We start from the raw sequence: 23,163 nt of genomic DNA, 5'->3' as shown, positions 1-23,163 counted from the left end.
AAGTAAGGGACCCTTTACGGAATGGGATTTCCGGGTTCTTGGAATACCCCTCTTCACATACCGGGAGCTGATTTTCCACTTATTATCCTCTTATTCTGTCTCATTGAATGTATGTCTAAACTTGTTTAAACTCCCTTCTTTCCTCCTTCCTTCCTTCCCTCTTCTTTCTTTCTTTCTCCTTTCCTTCCTTCATTCCTTCCTCTCTCTCTCTCCCTCCCTCTCTTCCTCTCTTTCTTTCTCTCTCTCTCCCACCCTCTCTCTCCCTCTCTTCTTCCCTCCCTCTCCTTCCCTCACTTCCGCCCTCCCTCTCCTTCCTGCCCCTTCTCTTTTTCTCTCTCTCCCATCCCCTTCCTTCCTTCCTTCCTTCCTTCCCTCCCTTTCTCCCTTTTTTCTTTCTCCCTCTCTTTTTCTTTCTTTCATCTCTTTCCTTCTTCTCTTTCTTCTCCTTTCTCTCCTCCTCACCCATTCTCTTCCCCTATCTGGGATTTCTTGTTGCACTTCCCAAAGTTCCTGCATTTGGCAGGAAGTTGGCATGAGCTGCCCAGGGTTCAGGTTGACTGAGAAGTTCTGCAAAGTCAGCACTACCATCTGCTGATTATTCTTTAGTTTAACATTAAGACAAATCTATTTTCAGAAGACTATACTTTAAGCTCTAGTTGATAGCAATGTTTTTATTATCATCATTATGTGTATTTTTCTGATTTTTTTTTGCAATTAACATGTATCACTTTCATAATCAGAAATAAAAAAAAATAAGGAAAATAAAGAAGGAACTTGATAGCACTATTCAGAGCAGGAATCATTCGTCCCCTTTCTGCATCTTCTGTCATAATTTCTACGGATCTTAGTTGTGTGGAGAAAGATGGTTTAGATATTTGTGTTATGTATTGTATTGTTCTTATCTTTCATCATGACATTTCTGACAGCTTTCCTGTCAGGAAAAAAAAAACCCTCTGTGAGGTACATTGATACATAACATATATATTTCTTCCTGGGATTTGTACAGTTTGTAAGTTTAGTTGAAAATATGAACATTATTTGCTCTTTATCTGCCTTTTAGCCCCAGAAGTTTCTTCACACATTTACTTTTTCCTACTCTACATATGACATTCTAGAAGGCTACATGTTTTAGCTTTTAGTTCATCTTCTATGGAAGCCTTCACCATGTCAGACCAATTTCTCACATTCATATGGAAGTATATTTCAGTATACTGGTCCATCAACTTGCACAATGAATGAAAGTGAATACTAAAAACATTTTCTGAAAGTAAAATCAAATCAAATCAAATCAAATCTACAAATGTATATTGATAAATCAACTTAAAGTAGCAATTTCTCTGGTATGTGGGCACATTTTTCTTCTATGAAAGATTTCTAAATTCATGTCTATCCATTTGAAGAAACTGTGACAGAATAGTTATGACATTTCTCAGTGAGAAAAAAAAGAAATCATGCATCAGATGTTCCATATGCCTGTGTTATGTCAAAGTCTTGAACATTTTATTGACTCTGTCTGGTCAGAAGTCTTAGGAAACACATCAGCTTATGACACATGGGTCCAAACCTTGAATCCACTTTCTTAAACTACTTTGAATTGGCCTTTTCTCTGTGAGGTAAGACCATCAGTTTCAATTAGCCTGATGCTAAAGAACACGAGGATACTGCCAGTAAGTATGCATGACACCTCACCACACAGGCTTAGACGAAAGCCTCATATATTCTCAACTCACAGAAGTCTTTGAAGACAGCATTTTCCTGACTTGTGGCAGAGCCACTGTTGGATTTCTGGGTAAAGAAGTTTTCATCATCATTTCTCCAGAGATCCTGGAAGCACAGAGTATCTCCCTGGGCTCCTGGCCAGCTCCAATAGAGTATTGGCTTCCTGTACCACTGCCTCCCCAGGGATTGCTTATTGAAATGTGTGCCACTTGAAGAGGGCAAACCTGTTATCACATTGTTGGTTGGAGTCCCTCTTCCCATGTGGCAAATTTATCATTAAGTTATTGACAAAAAAAGGCAACAAAACAAATGAACAAAACGAATGAATAGCATTACTCATACATTTGAGTAGCAGCTTTTATTCTCAATTTCTAGAAACTTGGAAAAGAAAGGAAATGGGATGGAGGAGATTTCCAGTAGGAAAACTCTGATGAGTAGCTCTTAAAGTAAGTAGGAAAGAGTCTGTCCTCTTTCTACAGTGACTTTCCAAAACCACAGAAGCACATATTGAATGTATTATAGGCCGTAGTCTCACTCTTTTCCTCTCTTCTGAAGTGTAAGATAATACTTCTCCTTCTTTTGATTCTCTGATTTAATGTACTAATGGTTCATTCTTTGATGCACACGTGCACGAAAGTGGTCCTCCTTGTGTTGCTTTTTTAGAGCAACACTCTTTAATCTTACCTTATATATGACATACGTCATTGTGTTAATCATCCCCTGCAGTGTGTTAATATGTGGGTCACCACACACAATTTTACAGTCTATTTAAGGAGTTTCAGAAAAGAGCAAGAGTTCTTACAAAAGTGTAAAATTAAAATGATAAAAAATTTGTGTTTTTAGATTTCCATAAGACTTCATTGGATATGCATTCACATATACATATACATATATGTATATACATATATGTATATGTATATTTTTTTTTCCATTCAATTTACACCTTTTATTACAGTGGCTTAACATCACCATACAAGAACAAGAGTACAATATACCTTCGTCTAGACATCCCTACATATTAAAAATGATATGGCCACACCGCAGAGGATCCAGACATAAGCACTTTTAAAGCCAGAGTTTGGGAGATGTGATCTGAATGCAAGTATCAAAAAGGAACTAGCTGGTTAACCCAAAAAAGAAAAAAACATATTGTGACTTGAAGCCATAAAAAAGTAAGAAATTCAAACTCTTTTCAGAATTTTAGGTACCTACAGAGCCAAAACTTTTTAACACTGAAACCAGCTACTAAATCCCAATCCTTAGAAATTAAACATATACGTTTTGATAGTTTAAGTACAGACCCAGAGGGATACAGAAAACAGATAAAGCTCCTCCTGGCTCTAATTCAAACCTTGGGACATTTTCAAGGCTATGTCTGATGAACCTTTCCTGTCAGTAAAGTCTTTTCAGTTTAAATTTCTATTCTGTAAGTTTATGTCCTACAGTTATCTGCTGCCAGCTTCAGGCTGACCTCACAAAGAGAAGTAGGGCAACATTAGAAAAGGAGCTTGGTATGCTTTGTAGTACTGGACCAGAACCAGTAAGGACAGTACAGTCTTTCAGATTTCTCATTCCGGGAGCTATATATGTATATGTATATGTATATGTATATGTATATGTATATATATTATACATATATGTATATGCATATATATTATATATAGTTTAATATGAGTAAATGCTGTGATGATTTGTCATATTTTATTAATTTATACAAAATCACTCTTTCTCTATGTCAGTTTCTTATGATTCTTTTATAGCATTTATCTTAACACTCTGTCATATCTCACTGAGTACAAGATTATCTCCAAAGCAATGGCTGGGTCTTATTCTTCCTTGGTGTCAGAATACTTTGATCCTTGGCACAGAATAAATATTGAAATGCACATTAGCTGCATGAATGAATTTTAAAAAAACAGACAAAAGAATAAATGGAGGGACAGTCACATGCATATATTTAATACTAGACTCTTGTCTATAAAACAAATGCAGAAAGATTTACCAAGTTTTTCCTAGAAGAGCTCTCTAAGATTAGGATGATGTAAATAGAATATGACACAATACTCTACAGCAGGGTTTCTGAACTGCGGCAGTGTGGACATTTGGGGCAGGAGAATTCTTTGTTGTGGAGGTTGTTCTATGAATTGAAAGATGTTTAAGCAGCACTGCTGGCCTCTGCCCAGTAGATGTCGCTTCCCTTCCCAACTCAGACAACCAAAAGTGCCTCCAGACATTATCACCTGTCCCTGGGAGAGGGACAAAAACACCCTTGCTGGGAGATCCACTGTCAACTAGTGTCTGATTTCAGGATGGTATTACCCATTTGTGTTGCATTTTGTTTTTCTTTTCTACAAAGTGAGTACATGATTGGGGTGGGAAATAGAGTGGGACAAATAATGCCATTTTCCTACTCAGATTGAGAAAGATGGGATACAATCTTTGTCTTCCCAAAAACTCATTTAAGAGAGGTCATTTATTCGGATTAACTAATATCTTAAAGCTATAAAGTGAAACCAAAACCTTGGAGGCCCAGGTCCCAGAGTTTCTAATGTATGGGCTTGCCATATAGTTTCCACCTATAAGACACATGTCCCCACATCTACTGGAAGAAAGTTACACTACCTTTTTGTCTGTGCTATGCTTGTTCTCTGTACTAAAAATAAGTACATAGTTGGCATTTTTCCTAATTAAATATCCCCATCTTCCAAAATCTGCAGAATTTGCTTCCATTTTGTTTCATTTTAGAAATTGGATAAAATAGAACTGAGTTCCTGGAGGATTCCTTAGTTGATCCATAAAATTTACTTAGATCGAATAATCATTTCACTGATGTGTTTTTAAAATTGTTTCACAGTAGGGGTACCTGGGTGGCTCAGATTGTTAAGTGTCTGCTTTCAGTTCAGTTCATGATCCCAGGGTCCTGGGATGGAGTCCCACGTTGAGCTCCCTGCTTAGCGGAGAGTTTGTTTCTCTCTTTCCCTCTGTCCCTATGCCAACTTGTGTGCTCCCTCTCTCTCCTAAATAAATAAGTACAATCTTTAAAAAAAAAAAAGCAAGTTGATATATCAAAAAAATAAAATTCCTTCACATTAAAAAATATTCTTTCTGAAAAAGCAGGTCAGATAACCTCTATGTAATGATGGAGGAAGAAATGGAAACAGAATTAGAAAAACAGTGTAGGTTTATAGATTGAGTTACTGGCAGAGCCAGGAGTAATCTGTTGTCTAGAGTTCCGATCCCAACATACACAACATTTTAATTAGTACTTTCAGAATGATCTCAGGACAGGATGTATTAATTTACACTCCCACAGTGATACATTCAGCTTTCATTCCCTACCCCTCATTTTCTCACCAGTATTTGACTCTATCTTACTTCAGTCTTTCCCAGATCATGAATGTAATGTATCAACATAGTACTAGAAGTCTTAGTAATAGCAATCAGACAACAAAAAGAAATAAAAGGTATTCAAATTGGCAAAGAAGAAGTCAAACTCTCTCTCTTTGCAGATGACATGACATGATACTCTTTTTGGAAAACCCAAAAGTCTCCAACCCCAAATTATTAGAACACATACAGCAATACAGTAATGTGGTAAGCTACAAAATCAATGCACAGAAATCAGTTTCTTTCTTATACACTAACAATGAAACTGTAGAAAGAGAAATTAGAGAATTGATTCCATTTTTGAAAGCACCAAAAACTGTAAGATACCTGATATGAGGAAGTGGTGTTGCAACATGGGGGCTTAAGTGGGTAGAAGAAGAATCAATGAAACAAGATGGAATTGGGAGGGAGACAAACCATAAGTGACTCTTAATCTCACAAAACAAACTGAGGGTTGCTGGGGGGAGGGGGGTTTGGGAGAAGGGGGTGAGATTATGGACATTGGGAAGGGTGTGTGCTTTGGTGAGTGCTGTGAAGTGTGTAAACCTGGTGATTCACAGACCTGTACCCCTGGGGATAAAAATATATGTTTATAAAAAATAAAAAATTAAAAAAAAAAAGATACCTTGGAATAAACCCAACCAAAGAGGTAAAGGATCTATACTCTAGGAACTACAGAACACTCATGAAAAATTGAGGAAGACACAAAAAGGTGGAAGAACATTCCATGTTCATGTACCAGAAGAATAAACATCACTAAAATTACTATGCTTCCCAGAGCAATCTATACTTTCAATGCTGTTCCAGTCAAAATACCAATGGCATTTTTCAAAATGCTGGAACAAACAATCCTTAAACTTGCCTGGAACCAAAAAAGATGGCAAATCACCAAGGCAATGTTGAAAAAGACAAACAAAGCTGGGGACATCACGTTGTCTGATTTCAAGCTTTATTACAAAGCTGTGATCACCAAGACAGCATGGTACTGGCACAAAAACAGACACATAGACCAGTGGAACAGAGTAGAGAGTCCAGATATGGACTCTCTACTCTATGGTCAACTAATCTTCGACAAAGGAGGAAAAAAATATCCGATAAAAGAAAAACAGCCTCTTCAATAAATGGTGCTGGGAAAATTGGACAGCTATACACAAAAGAATGAAACTGGACCATACACAAAGATAAACTGAAAATGGATGAAAGACCTCAATGTGAGACAGGAATCCATCAAAATACTAGAAGAGAACATAGGCAGTAAACTCTTTGACATTGACCACAGCAGCTTCTTTTAAGACATGTCTCCAAAGGCAAGGGAAACAAAAGTGAAAATGAACTTTTTGGACTTCTTCACAGCAAAGGAAACGGTCAACAAAACAAAGAGGCAACCCACCGAATGGGAGAAGATATTTGCAAATGACATTACAGACAAAGGCCTGATATCCAAGATCTATGAAAAACTTCTCAATTCAACACCCCAAAAACAGATAATCTTGTCAAAACATGGGCAGAAGACATGAGTAGACACTTCTCCAAAGAAGACATAAAAATGGCTAACAGACACATGAAAAAATGTTCATTATCATTAGATATCAGGGAAATTCAAATAAAAACCAGATTTAAATACCACTTTACACCAGTTAGAATGACCACAATCAACAATACAGTAAACAACAAACGTTAGAGAGAATGTAGAGAAAGGGGAACCCTTTTAAACCGTTAGTGGGAACGCAAACTGGTGCAGCCACTTTGGAAAGCAGTGTGGATGTTCCTTAAAAATTAAAAATAGGGGCTCCTGGGTGGCTCAGTGGGTTAAAACCTCTGTCTTCAGCTCAGGTCATGATCCCAGGGTCCTGGGATCAAACCCTGCGTCAGGCTCTCTGCTTGGTGGGGACCCTGCTTCCCCCACTCTCTCTGCCTGCCTCTCTGCCTACTTGTGATCTTTGTCAAATAAATAAATAGAATCTTTTAAAAATTAAAAATAGAGCTACCCTATTACAAAACAATTGCATTACTGGGTATTTACCCCAAAGGTACAGATGTAGTGAAAAGAGGGGCCATATGTATCCCAACGTTCATAGCAGCAATGTCCACAATAGCAAAATGTGGAAAGAGCCGAGATGCCCCTGAACAGATGAATGGATAAAGAAGATGTGGTCCATATACATAATGGAATATTACTCAGCCATCAGAAAGGATGAATACCCAACTTTTGCATCAACTTGGATGGAACTGGAGGAAATTATGCTACGTGACATAAGTCAAACAGATAAAGTCAATTATCATTTGGTCTCACTTATTTGTGGAACATAAGGAATAGCATAGAGGACATTAGGATAAGGAAAGGAAAATCGAAGTTGGGGAGGAATTGGAGTGGGAGAGGAACCATGAGAGACTAGACTCTGGGAAACAAACTGAGGATCTTAGAGGGGAGGGAGGTGGGGGACTGGGTGAGCCCAATGATGGGTATTAAGAAGGGCACAGATCACATTGGAGCACTGGGTGTTATACGCAAACAATGAATCATGCAACACTACATCAAAAACTAATGATGTACTGTATGGTGACTAACATAACAATAAAAAAAAGCAAAAAAAAAAGTAAATGACAGGTTATTTGAGAGGCATGGACTCAAACGATATAACAAAATTAAGTATTAATAGGTTCAGCAGATAAGTTCTTAGAGTAAAATATAAATATTTATTAAAGGACAATAAAATTGTAAATGATAATATTGGTTTGTAAAAAAGAAGATGGATCTTCTATTATTGACAGCAAAATAAAATAAGGAAGTGAAAGAGGAATGAGAAAGTGGAAAAAAGGTATTAATTTTTTATATGTCAAGTTTTAATATTCATTTGAGTTACAGATTAAAAGATTATAAAGATACATGTTCATGTTTCTGTTTAAAAGTAGATTTATAGGGGCACCTGGGTGGCTCAGTGGGTTAAGCCTCTGCCTTCGGCTCAGGTCATGATCTCAGGGTCCTGGGATCGAGTCCCACATCAGGCTCTCAGCTCAGCAGGGAGCCTGCTTCCTTCTCCCTCTCTCTCTCTGCCTGCCTCTCTGCCTGCTTGTGATCTCTGTCAAATAAATAAATAAAACCTTTTTTTTAAAAAAGTAGATTTATAGGGCTCCTGGGTAGTTCAGTTGGTTAAGCACTACCTTCAGCTCAGGTCATGATCCCAGGGTCCTGGGATCAGCCTCTGCATCGGCTCCCTGCTCTGCCAAGAGCCTGCTTCTCCCTCTCCCTCTGTCTGCTGCTCTGCCTATTTGTGCTCTCTATCTCTCTGTCAAATACATAAATATAATCTTAAAAAAAAGATTTATAAACATGGGGTAGAGAAATTAATGTCATAAAGTCAAGGATATGATATTAGGATAAATTGGTGAAAAGTTGCTCAATTTTCACAAATAAATTTATACCTGACAATAAAGTAGAAATATTTTATACTTCTAAATTTTATATATTTTACTTAGCAAAATAACTAAAGCAAAAATTTAGAAATGTATGAGACTCAAGTGAGAGAAAATAAGTAATTATGGGAAATGTTACTATATTTCTCTAAAGCTTTGATGCATATAAAAGAGGAAATAAAGATATGAATGAAGATGTGCCTGGGTGGCTCAGTTGGTTAAGCGTCTGCCTTCGCTCAGGTCATGATCTCAGAGACCTGGGACTGAGCCCTTCATTGGTCTCTTTGCTTATCAAGGTATCTGCTTCTCCCTCTCCCTCTGCCTGCCACTCCCCCTGCTTGTGTTCTTTCTCTGTCAAGTAAACAAATAAAATCTCAAAAAAAAAAAAAAACACAAAGAACTATAAATGGAGGATAAAGTGTTGTAAAATGAGATAAGGTTTCTACATTTCACTTCAACTGACAAAGTGTTAATAATTGATTGTGATAAGTTATATGAACAATGAAATGATGTAATAATGTTATGTATGATTACATTTGTATAATATTCTTAAAATGACAAAATTGTAGAAATGGAAAACAAATTGGTGGTTGATAGGCATTAGAGATAGAAAGGGGAGGGATATCAAGAGGGAAATTTTTGTGGTAATATGATAACTCTATCTTGATTGCAGTAGTAGTTACATTATTAAATCTACACTTGCTAAAACGATACAGAATTACACATCCATTGTATCAATGTTAATTTCGTCGTTTTGATACTGTACTAGTGTTCCATAAGAGGTAATCATTGGGGGAAACTTGGTGAACTGGAAAAAAAGGATCTCTCTCTAATACCTTCATAACTTCTGTGAATCTCTAATCAGTTCAGTATAACACAATTTAAACAAAACTTGCATCATCTGTCAGCATGGTAATAAACTAACTTTTGGGAATAGGTTCAGACTGAAGAGATTAAATATATTTTTTTCCCTTCTGGACTTCAGGAAGTCTTAAAGCTCAGAAGGATGGAGTCATTCCAGGAAAGGGTATTCCCACATGGAACTTAGTCTAATCTTTGAAATTGCTTTCAAAGAAATAATCTGCCTGTTTTTTGATAAACAGGTTGCTGAGTGGGAGGGGTCAAATAAAATTGGTCCTCACCCCCTGCAGACCCTAAACATAAGCACATAAAAGCAAAGTAAGATCCTATAGTTTTATGAATTATGTACTAACTATCTTCACAGAATTTATTAAGAATTCAAGATAGCTACATCACTATCGGCGCTACTCAGGGATCCTGGAAAATGCTTCTTGAGGGAGGGAATCCTCCAGCTAAAACTTGAAGGATATTTAGTTCTTCAGGTAGGACATAGAGGATGGGGAAAAGATGATTTCTTTTTGTAAATCCAGCATCTAGAAACCAATGTTTTCTACTCAAAAGGTACTCCAGAAATGTGAAATTGTGAAAAATCAGGACTGTATTAAAAAAGTGGTTAAATTGAGGTGTTTTGTTGGCTCAGTCAGTTGAGCGTCTGACTTTTGATTTTGGCTGAGGTGATGATCTCAGGGCCACTGGACTGAGCCCTGTGTCAGGCTCTGTGCTTGGTGAGGAGACTGAGATACTCTCTCTCTCCCTCTGCCCCCTCCAATGAATAAATAAAATCCTAAAAAAAAAAAAAAAAATGGAAAAGGATTTTAAACATGAAAGGTAGGAAAAGAAAAAAGCTCACCATTTTTTCCCAAGGAGGGCTCTGTAGTGCCATGACAACTTAGAGAACCTTCCAGGTAGAAATAGCCCAAACTTATATTTCATCTTTTTCATTCACACACAAATATGGAGAGTTTTTGAAGATGACTATGTTATATGTTATTCTGGTGCCCTGACCCAACCCACTGATGTGGAAGCCTGGAGTTACCACAGTTCCTTTTGGGAAATATCAATTTGTGTATATGAGCTTAGTAAATGTATCATTTTTTTAATGCTAATAAATTTTATGAATCAAGACTTTAGGGCATATCCAATGTTTAACTTGCATTCTGCCTTAAAGCAAAAAAAGTTATTTGATCATGGCAAAATATACTGTCAAATATTTAATATAAAGATTATTCTCTAATATAAACAAATGAAATTTGCTAAACTTAGAATTTCCACTCTTTTATTATTAAAAATATTTCCTATTCTTTCCCAATTTTTAAAGTTTTTCCTGTTTTGTCCCCAAATCCAATCCCATTTTTAAAAATTTCCTCTCTAATTCTCCATAGATTCAGCTTACTCCCCTTTTCATTTACAGAGGCAAACCCAACACCTGGAGAGAAGGAAAATAAGTAACATCTATGTGGTTGACTCAGAAGGAAATCTACTCCTCTTCTATGATATGAATTTAAATTAGACACAAATTAAAAAATACAATGTTTAAAAAATGAAACAAATTTTCAGGATTAAAAAAATTACAAAGCAAAGTTTAGCAAATACCTTCAGTAGTAAATTACTTGAATTTGGAATTATTCTAAAGCTTTATATCACTTTTAATATATATTCTTAAAAATGTAAACATTAAAAATAAAGCTTAGCAGAGCTGTTAAGCTGCCAGTATGAAACTTTAGTCAACATAACACGTAGATCTTGAATTCTTTAGACGATCACTGTGGAAATTTATGAGAGTTCTTACTATTGAGTTGTTATTAAAAGGACAATTATGTCATATATATCTCCAGTTATAAAATAAGTAAGCCATGGGGATGAAAACTACACCCTAGGGAATATACACAATAATATGCAATAATTATGTATGGTGACAGATGGTAATTACACTTATCATGGTGAGCATTGTGTAATACACAGAATTACTGAATCACTGTAACACCTGAAACTAATATAACATAGTAAGTCAACTATTCTTCAATTTTAAAAAAAGGACAGTTATAAACCAACCACTAATAGGTGTGAATTTAAGACTTGGAAATGAACATGTACTCATGTAGCTTATAATAACTGCAACAGAATGTTACTAATGGAAAATTAGCTAAATACAATAAATAAAAATATGGGGTTTCCATAGGCTAAGTGGGTTAAATGGTTATGTAAACCTCTTGTTTTTCAATAAGTAACATTGTCTCAGAAGACAGGCTTTTTCCTTCTCTAATAATAACAGAATGATATTTTAATGAAAAAAAAATCTTAGCTTTCTGCCTTTTAAAGACACAATGAGAAAAAATCCACTGTAGGTGTTGACAGAGTTAATTCATCCTAGATTATCTTTTGCTTTTATATTTGCCATGATCTTTGAGACTTCCAGTCAGGTATTATATGGAAAGGCAATGTTTTATGCTGATTTATATTCTTTTTCCTCAGAGTAGACTATGAAGTGTTTAATTTGGAACTTATCCAGATATTATAATCCATTTAGATGAGGAATTCAGATCATTTACGTTACAAGCTACAGATCTTAGATAAACCTATCTAAGTTGAAAATATGGTAAGTTGAAAATACATTTAATACACATAACCTACCAAACATAGCTTAGCCTAACCTACTTAAATGTGCTCAGAAGGTTCAACAGTAGTCTACAGTTGGGCAAAGTCATCTAGCACGAAGTCTCTTTTATAATAAAATATTGAATACCACACGTATTTTATTGAAACCTGTGCTGAAGGTAAAAAACGGAATGGTTGTGTGGGTACAGAAGGGCTGTAAGCATGTGGGTTGTTCACCACTGGGACCTCGGGGCTGACTGGGAGCTGCCCCTTGCTGGCTGCCATGCCCAGGATTGTGAGAAAGGATCATACCACCTATCACCACCCCGGAAAATACCAACATTCAAAATTTGCTGCACAGTTTCTCCTGAATGTGTATCATTTTTGCACCGTCATAAAGTTGAAAAATTATGAGTTGAACTATTGTAAAGAGGGGACTGTCTGTATAAAATAAGTGACCTCTGAAATGTTAATTTATTTGGAATTATATATATGAAATAACGAGAACTATAAGAATAACACATTTAATGTTCATTGCTAGAGATGACATGTAAATACATATAAAAATATGTGCATGCATGACAGATGTGATATGTGTGCATGTGTGCATATATATAATTTATATGTGTATATTATCAATAGGTGTCTTCCTTACGTATGCTAATGAATACTCCCTCATGTCAAGGACTGTACTCAAAATTTTATGTTTATTTTCTCATTTCATTTTCATAAGAATCTTATAAGATAGGCAGTATTGCTATCACTATTTTATGGAAGAGACAACTGCAGGTCAGAAAATTTAAGTGACTTGCCCCAATTCTCAGCTAGTAAGGGGCAGAGCCAGAATGTTTAAAAAACAAAAACAAATGTTTAAAACTATTGTTTAAAAAACAATATCCCCAGACACTAATGCCCGATAAGCCTGGCAAATAAGTGGAATATGTATTTCCTAAGTTCACTTACTTACTTTCAAAAAAACCTATGGTCTATATTTCTTAAAAGTTGTGTTTAAATTAATTCATTATTGATAATTCTTATTAAAAGTCCTTTCACAGCAATTGTGCCAAATGGAAAGAAAAAAAGAGACATTTTCAGGAATGGAAATTAAGCAATCCATATGGCCAGGTTGCCCCTGGAAACGCCATGTTTTGGCCCAGGGCTGGACCACGCATCAGAGCTGGGCAGGCTCTAGCACATGTCCCAGGGACACTCAATGATTGTTTTAGCAGAAGGCACTGACACTCGAGGGGAGGGAAGTGAGGAGCTGATGCGGATGAGTCGTGGCACCTCTCTGAACAGTTGACAGAAGGCAGACGTGGTGTGTTCTAGTGTGGGAGAACTTCAGGACATGTTACCGTCTTCCGAGCAACATGCACACATCTGAGCTGCTTCACAGAGTGATAGAACCAGAGGACACCGGACACAATGTCTCATTTCACTCCCACTTTCTGCAGCCAGGCCAAGAGAATAAAGTGATTAGCTCAAAGAGAATGAAAGGCAGAGGTAGGATGGGAACAGAGGTCTCTTGACTAGCCTAGGGTCTGTTCAGCCCCCTTAACAGCAGCTGAGAAAAATTCGTTTCACTGCAAGTGCGGAACTGTCTAATTCAGGGTGGCTGGAGTTTAAGGGAGGTATTGTTGGTTCGTGAAACCGAAGCTGCCATGAAAATAACAATAGGAACGAGCTTTTCTCTCCATGTTCCACCAATACTTCCCCTACATCGATTCCATTCTCAGGCTTCTCTCTCCATTCTCAGGCTTCTGCTATAGCAAGATGGCTATAGCAGGTCTAGCTTTAGCATCCTCTCAAATTCAAGTGCAGAGGAAATGAGAACTTTCTCCAAACTATTTGAAACTAAAATCTTGGGGTTGACATTCCTGGTCAGAATTGGATGTATTCCTATTCCTCAAAAATCAATAATGCCAGGAAGGTGGAATGTACTAATCAGGTAAGGAGGGGTCTAGGTTACATGTCCATTGCCAGAGCCTCCCTTTTAAAAAAATTTTTTTTTGAAAGAGAAAGAGAAAGAGAGTGGGGGAGTGTCAGGGGGAGAAGAAGAGAAAGAATCTTAAGCAGGCTCCACTCCATGGGCAGAGCCCGATGTGGGTCTCAGTCTCACAACACTGAGATCATGACCCTGAGATCATGACCTGAGGCAAAGTCAAGAGTCCACCAGCTTAACCAACTGAATCACCTAGGAACCCCCACCAGAGCCTGTTTAAAACCACATCATTGGGAATGGGGATGAGGTATTTGGGATATATTCAGCAGGAGAATAAATGAATGGAGAGCAGGAGAACAGTGTACGTTCATTATATGACTGCAAATAACACTTGAAGAGTATGGAAGTGGCTACTGACCTTTAAAGAAGTGATAAAATCTAAACCCTGGAATGGAGACAGATTTGTGATCTAAGTATTCTCCAGGTTAGTTACATTTTGTTAAGTTATAAATCAATTCAAACAAAGAAGGGATAGGAAAATATTTTTGACAACAATGACTAAAACCTCAAAAATGTATTGTAAACTTTTCAGAGGAAGAGCAAAAATGTTTCACCTGTGGGCAGTGGAAATGATGACAATGCAAAATCAATTATTTTTGTCTACCTTAACAGAGTGAAAGAGTTCTTCTGCTGGATATTTGCCACTTGCATCTACTTTCCACACCCAACACTCTCATATTAATGAAAGACATCATCAGTTGCAATAGACAAAATAATAAAAGCAATAACAGCTAATGATGTTTTTTGATTTGGCCAGCAGAAGACCTTTTATGACTGAAGGGTTTAAGACAAAAAGGAACTATAGCAGTACAGAAACCACCAGTAACCTAACCAAGGAACATAAGCTAAACATTGGAAGGAAGTTCTCCATGTAGTTTTACTAAAGGAAAATACAATAATCATATGAATATAATAATGTCGGAAGACATCATAAAACCACAGAATGAGATGATCTGGGATCTCAGAGGAAAAATTTCCAAGACTAAGACTTCACTCAAAACTGATGATAAACTTCTAAATAAATTAGAAATAACAAGGGCCATAATAGAGCTGAAATGGAATTGCTTTAATAGAGGGAAGATCAAGCTAACCACAGTGAAAATGCAGACAAAAAAATAATGTATATGAATAAAAGTTCTGTGTAATGAAGGAAGAGTTGCATCTGCAGAGTGAAAAAAATACCCTCTTCCAAGAAAAAATGAATATGGAGCCATCAAGCTTCAGGCACACCTGGATGAGTCATGTTACCACCAAGATAATTCCTCAGGCAAAGAAAAAAAGAAATCAATCAATCAACCAATCAGGAGCCAAAGCACTTTTGAGCCCTTCTTGGGGAAAAAAAAAGAAAAGTACCATTCAATTAAATCAAGCCAATAAGGTCATGAAGGAAGTCAGTGAAAGACACTAAAAATCATGAAATCATAGAGCAATGTCTCTAAAATTCCAAGAGAAAGCAATGTAACCAAATTCTGGACTATGAAGGCAAGAGGCAGATGTTCTCAAGCCTGTAAGACTCAGGGAAAGTCAAAGTTCAGAGTGTTTCTTGAACAAATGATGGCAAAATTCAATCAAAAGATTATTTAAATTGTGGTCAGAAAGAGAAAAGCCACAGAAAGATGAAATACAATGGAATACCATGAAGACATAACAGAGAGTACATGTTACTATGCCTTTTATCAACTTAAAAATATCTAAATAACAAAATTTAGGTGTAGGATACAGGGTGAGTCAGAGTGGAAATGCACGAATTTCCCCATTTTCACCAATGGGAGCCAATTGATACTATGAAAAAGTAAAACATGTAGTTAAAAATATAACTAATTTTTGAATTTTTCATAAATTTTTAAACTCAGAGGGTCTTTTGCAGATTAAATATCTTGTACTGAATATTTATCTTAAATATAAACTTAAATGTGATAGTCACAATTTAAAAAAATAACATGCAGACTGTGATATAGTTTTAGAAACATATTTATTCTGTCTATACATATGTATACATATATAAGGATTTCTGGAATTATTTTAATCTAATTTTTTTATGTTAGTCTAATGTTAAGAATGTCTCTTTGCAGGCAATATGTACCTTTTTTGTCTTTTTTCCTTTTTATATTCACTGATTTTTTTTTTAAGATTTTACTTATTTATTTGCAGAGAGAGAGAGAGCACAGCAGGGGGAGCAGCAGGCAGAAAGGGAGAGAGAGAAGCAAGCTCCCTGAGCAGGGAGCCCTATGTGGGGCTTGATCCCAGGATCCTAGGATCACAACCTGAGCCCAAGGCAGACTTTTAACTACTCAGCCACCCAGGTGCCCCCCCACCCCGCCACTGAAGTTTTTGTAATAAACATGCATCGTGTTTATAATAATAGTAACATTATTTTAAAAGAAAAATTTAAAGAAACAAGTGAAGAGAAAGAATCAAGGGAGGTCAGTGACGGCATTAAACTGATGCCCTCAGTTCTGAAATTTCATTTGCTTAGGCTTCACTCATCAGACTACTAAGCCACCTCAGATGCTGCCATAAGCTTAAAACCTCAGGAAGGGCAAGGCAGGTCACTGAGGAAGAGGCCAGGAGGTCTCCAGTACTGAAGAGATACGAAAGTAAATGGTGGTAAGCTTTGCTCTTTCAGCATCCTGTGCAGATTAACCTGGGAGGGAAGGGGTGGAAGTAACATGGTCTATGCACACATTCTGCCTCTCTTAGCCTTTGCCCACCACTATATATATGATACAGTTTCTGGGTCTTTGTTTCGGATTTTATTTAAGGAAGGTAGATTTCTGGATTCTGTTTGGGGGCTAGAGGCTCCTCCCGTTTTGAAGGTTCATTATAATCCTACTGGCATCCAATAGAGCCTTTAGGAATAGGGTGTGAGGGTCAGGTTCATGAGTCTCCTATCAGGACATACACTGCTGCTTTTACTCATATAATATTTTAGCAAGAGAAACGAATAAAGCTAATAAATGCAGCTATGAGGCAACTCCTAGTTGGTTTTTTTTTTTTTTTTAAGATTTTATTTACTTATTTGACACAGAGAGACACAGTGAGAGAGGGAACACAAGCAGGGGGAGTGAGAGAGGGAGAAGCAGGCTTCCTGCTGAGCCTGAAGCCTGAGTCAGGCCTTCATCCCAGAATCCTGTGATCATGACCTGAGTCGAAGGCAGAGGTGAGCTGAGTTAAAGGCAGAGGTGACCTGAGTCGAAGGCAGAGGTTTAACAACTGAGCCACCCAGGGACCCCACCTTCTACATTTTTTTAATGCCTTCTTGTCCATCCCATGTCTGCCTATCTCATGGATATCTAACTTATGTATTTCCTGAGATTTTATACTTGAAATAACATTTCATCAATGGAATAAGGACACTTTCTATAGGTAGGAATACAGTGGTTTATACAGTGATGTTCCATATAACTGAAGATTTCTGCTTTACATACCTAAACTTTAAAAATGTGCGTGGATTTTTTTTAAACTAATTTATTCAGCATAACAGTATTCATTATTTTTTTCACCACACCCAGTGCTCCATGCAATCCATGCCGTCTATAATACTCACCACCTGGTACCCCAACCTCCCACACCCCCCGCCACTTCAAACTCCTCAGATTGTTTTTCAGAGTCTATAGTCTCTCATGGTTCACTCCCCTTCCAATTTACCCCAACTCCCTTCTCCTCTCTAACTCCCCATGTCCTCCATGCTATTTGTTATGCTCCACAAATAAGTGAAACCATATGATAAATGACTCTCTCTGCTTGACTTATTTCACTCAGCATAATCTCTTCGAGTCCCGTCCATGTTGCTACAAAAGTTGGGTATTCAGAATTGAGTAAAATGTAAGCAAAAAAGTTCCTGTTACCACTTCATTCCTGACCTAGCTTCTAGTACTAGCCATGATTAATGTTGGCTGAGGAATAAAAAACAAAAACAAAACAAAGCAAAGCAAAAAATACAACTCAGCAAGGAGTCCTCCTCTACTCACTTCCATACTCTCATCCTCAAGAGAATAAAGTCTAGATTTCCTCTCTGGCACCCAGAGAAATGTTGGATCAGGGCCCTAATACAAGCTTCATGCTATTTATCACGTATATCTGATGACATGTCTTTTTTTTTGCATGTAATTTAGCTTTGTCAATATTTTATTTGTTATTTTGCACCCAGAGCAAATTAATTCATTCTTTTAGCAAACATCTACAGAGTGCTTATAAATTTGAGGTGTTATATAGTGAATATTATTTTCATAAGCTTATGGTCTTATCAGAAAGAAATATGGACAGGCCATGAGCATCTTTAATAATTTGTCAGGCAACTGAGAAATCACTGCTTTTCTCAACTTAAGCTACCATATTCTTAGTCCCAGAGTTATCCCTTCAAATACATTAAGTTCAATGCCAGCTAGACATGATTTTTTTTTTTAAATGTACTTTGACTGTTTCTATTTAGAAATGTGTTGGGAACCTGTGAATAAGTTTTTTATTAAGCATTATTTATATTCTTTTTGGCAAAACAAAATTAAGTTATAAAAATAATCAGTGTTGCAGGTTACCAGATGGTCTTTTAAAGCCCTTGTTTCTATTTGTGTCCAGTGCCGTTTAATTTATTTTTAAGTAGATTTTCCATTGAAAGCTTAAGCTGATGTCTAATGAAGTTAATGTATGAAGTCAGGGTCAGATGGCATGAATTATTCATTGAATTCTCACACTTGCCTTTATGGTTAAGTCATCATAATATGTCATAGTTACCATGAAGAATGTTAACTTTCTAAAACCAAAAATTACTCTTTTTAAGTACCTTTTACATTTCATATAAATATATGTGTTCTAAGACCCATTATCAGGGACTAAGGATTGTAACTTAAATAATAAATTTGGACATCATAACTTTAAATAAAGCATTATCTTTAATGAACTCAGACTTGGGCTCATAGAGTTCCCTAAAAAGGAAAATCCTTTTAAAGCTTCTATTTTCTTTAAATACTGAATTTGAATTAAATATATTTATTTTAGTGCATTCGTTTATGATTAATTCCCCTAAGATTACGCATGAACACAAAGTGAGGAAAAATATAAAATTTGATCTATGTAGCAAATACTGCTATTGTTTTCTAGGTATTTCTCTTTCTTTTTTTATGGATATTGGGGAGGGTATGTGCTTTGGTGAGTGCTGTGAAGTGTGTAAACCTGGTGTTTCACAGACCTGTACCCCTGGGGATAAAAATATATGTTTATAAAAAATAAAAAATTAAAAAAAAATGTAATCATTTTAATTTGACTTAGTCTGTCTTAGAGTAGTGACATACAACTCATTCATGTCAAAGGCATGTGTCTAAAAATGGACTTTACAGGCTATCATGAGAACAATTTGCATTTAGAATAAAATATGAAATTTCTGATAAGCTGCCCAGTCTTGCAAATTTCCTCCTGACCACACTTCCTCTAGTTCTCCCCCTCCTCTGTATTCTTTAGTCACATCAGCCTTTCTGGACGCCCTGAGCTCATTCCTGACTGGGCTTTGCTCTTTCTTCTGCCTGGCAGGGTTTTTCCATATCTTCACACTATGACCAAGTTGATTAGTCAGGGCTTAGTTCAAATGTCACCTTAGAGAAGACAAGTCCTTGTCCTATTTTTCTTCATAGCGCATCACTAAAGTTAACTCACTGATGCATTTTTGTGTTCACAAGGGAGGATTACAAGTTAATTTTGATCTGTGCCCCACAGAATGCAACCTCATGATACTAGACACTGGCTTTTACCTCTAGTGGTCTCTCTGTCCCCTTTTAATCAGGTCCAAGAAATGCATTCCTCACCGAGTAAGCTCTTATTAAATACTTTAGAGCAAATGAACTAGGATTATCTTGGTAGGGGTTGGCAATTTTTTTTTTTTTTTTGGAAAGTGCCAGAAAATACAGGCTTTATAAGATATAGTCTTCTGTTTCCTTCCTTCCGTCCTTCCAGCTTCCCTTCCTCCCTCTATTCTCATTCATTATAGAAGTGATAAAAATTTTTAAACTTAAATTTAAATGAAAGAAAAAATCTGATGTTTTGGTCACCTCTATTTTCAGACACTGCAGTAGGCGCCAGTGTTGGCTATAGAATTAAACTCTTGTTTAGTAGAAACCTGACTTGGACTCAGGTCACTGAGAAGGAAAAGGAACAAACAAGCTTCAACAGGACTTTCTTCAAAAGACCATTCAATTCTATTTAGTCAGTTGGTGCCATAGCATTTCATAAAATGGAAGGCGCAACTCTGACTGTCCTCACTTTCAACATAGTAATCCTTCATCACAGGCTTGGAAACATTTTTCTTCATAAATTTTGGTGTCAAATTGGTTTATCACTTACTAGATGCTAGGAGCAAAGTAAAAAATAAATAAATAAATAAAAATAATTAAAAGTAACAACCACAATCTATTTTTAGTCATTCCATTATATTCTGTTAGATCTTGTGTACTAGTTATTTTCAACCCTGGACTATGTTTTCTCATGATCTGACTTTCAACATGTCCAGTCCAAAGATTTCTGATTAGTGTGACTTATCTCTTTATTACTTATTTCTATACTTTAATTTATTAGTAGTGTTTACACTTTTATTATTTATTTATAATGTTATTGTAAACATTGACTATAGGCACTAAGCAGTGCCTTAACATGATCTGCTTTAATCCTCTGTCCCTGTTTACTGTCATCCTCATTTTGTCGAGGAAGAAGCCAAAGCTGAAAGGGGATTAGGAAGTCAGTCTACATCACACCCTTGGAAAGTGGTGGAACTGGGAGCACCATTTGGCAGGTAAGAAGTCTGACAGTAGAAGAAAAGGAGAGAAACAAGGGATCTGGGAAAATGTAAAGGAAGACAGAGTATAAACAAGGCAGAAAAGAAGTAGAGAAGCAAAATTATCCTAGGTTTCTATTGCTTGATAAGATTTCTCAAGACAAGGATAAGCAATGGAGAACAGCACTTTTCATCAGTGTTTTCCTTGTCCTATCTTTTCAACTTCTCTGTGAAAAGTAAATATTATCATGCTGCCTTGTGCATCTTGTTATTTTTCCTAAATTGTGTGTATTTGGAAGAAAAAGACTTTATCAAAACCAAGAGGAAACCATACTTGCCCAAATCACATTTACTAAACTTCTATCCACTTAAGATAATTTTTACCCAAGAAAATTACAGACTGAAAGTCATATAGATAATGACCAATCTAGGCCAAAACTTTATACTTGATTGTGAGAGATCTGGATTAAACAATCTTTCTTCAATGGAAAGTTTTCTCAGAAAACAAATCACTTCATAATGGATTCCAAAACATGGAGTCATGACATGCTAACAGGCTAGAACACAATGTGGAAAGTTGGTTAAAATATGGATAGACACGTACATACAAATGGCTTTGCACGCACGTGCACACACACACAAACACACCCAACTTATTCTCCAGAAAATGTTTAAAGTGTTTATTGTTCTGTTACCATATAAACACATAGAAGCATATTTGTATAGTTATGTCAATTGTTTTAAAAGCTATTATTTTATACTTAATGCCAATTTTCTAAAACCATGAGTTACTTACTATAAGATACAAATTATCTTAATTCAAGTTCTACATCTCTGAAATTTGTTTATTTCAATTAAGAACTTTTATATGAGAAAGAAGTGATGATAGACATCTAATAAACCATGACCTACAACGATCAAGTAAAAGCATTTTGGCATGTAATAATCTCAAAAGCAAGGATATATGCAGACACATTGGTATCTCCTTAAGTCATACACACTGAATGTTTTTCTCAGGCTCATTCTATGTTCATTTACAAAGCACAATGTGATACCATGATCGTTTTCTTTCATGTGCTTATGGTAGTTCATGCGTACCAAAGCTTTGTCTGAACAAAATGATATGTAGCAACCAAGGATCAGAGGGTAACAAGGGTGATCTCAATCATAGTGCGGCCATATTATCAGTAGATTAAAATGGAATTAATGACTGTGGTGTTTCTTTGTGAGTTAGCAGGTTATCAAGTAAAAAGCTCTAGGCAGAAGCCAGCCTTCAAAATGTATAGTAACTTTAAGGTACAAAAGAATGTACACAGTCTTTAACTGATAAGTTAATTTATATTCTTCTAGGTACCTAACAAAACAGCAAAAAATAAATATTCTCTCTCTTGGAAAACAGAAAAAAAAAAGGAAGGAGCACTGATCTTCAACTCAGGTGTCACTGATTTCTTACAGATAGATTTCCAGTAAAAAAAAATACACAAAATGAAGCAAGGTACCAAGGTTAAGAGTAAGCAGAAACAGTGAAGGAAAAAAAAAAGTTTTCAGTTTAAAATATTGGAATTATTCTTTAAATGTAAAATTATTCAAAGCTTCTGCACAGCAAAGGAAACAGTCAAAAAAACAAAGAGGCAACCCACAGAATGGGAGAAGATATTTGCAAATGATAGTACAGACAAAAGGTTGATATCCAGGATCTATAATGAACTCGTCAAACTCAACACACACAAAACAGACAATCATATCAAAAAATGGGCAGAAGATATGAACAGACACTTCTCCAATAAAGACATACAAATGGCTATCAGACATATGAAAAAATGTTCATCATCACTAGCCCTCAGGGAGATTCAAATTAAAACCACATTGAGATACCACCTTACACCAGTTAGAATGGCCAAAATTAGCAAGACAGGAAACAACGTGTGTTGGAGAGAATGCAGAGAAAGGGGAAACCTCTTAGACTGTTGGTGGGAATGCAAGTTGGTGCAGCCTCTTTGGAGAACAGTGTAAAGATTCCTCAAGAAATTAAAAATAGAACTTCCCTATGACCCTGCAATTGCACTACTGGGTATTTAACTCAAAGATACAGATGTAGTGAAAAAAAGGGCCATCTTTATGGCAGCAATGGCCACGGTCGCCAAACTGTGGAAAGACCCAAGATGCCCTTCAACGGACGAATGGATAAGGAAGATGTAGTTCATATACACTATGGAGTATTATATCTCCATCAGAAAGGATGAATACCCAACTTTTGTAGCAACATGGACGGGACTGGAATAGATTATGCTGAGGGAAATAAGTCAAGCAGAGAGAGTCAATCATCATATGATTTCACTTATTTGTGGAGCATAACAAATAGCATGGAGGACATGGGAGGTTAGAGAGGAGAAGGGAGTTGGGGGAAATTGGAAGGGGAGGTGAACCT

The sequence above is a fragment of the Mustela nigripes genome, chromosome 5 (genome assembly GCF_022355385.1).
Source record: "Mustela nigripes isolate SB6536 chromosome 5, MUSNIG.SB6536, whole genome shotgun sequence".
In the NCBI taxonomy this organism is placed as follows: Eukaryota; Metazoa; Chordata; class Mammalia; order Carnivora; family Mustelidae; genus Mustela; species Mustela nigripes.
Note: the sequence above shows the minus strand (reverse complement) of the source record.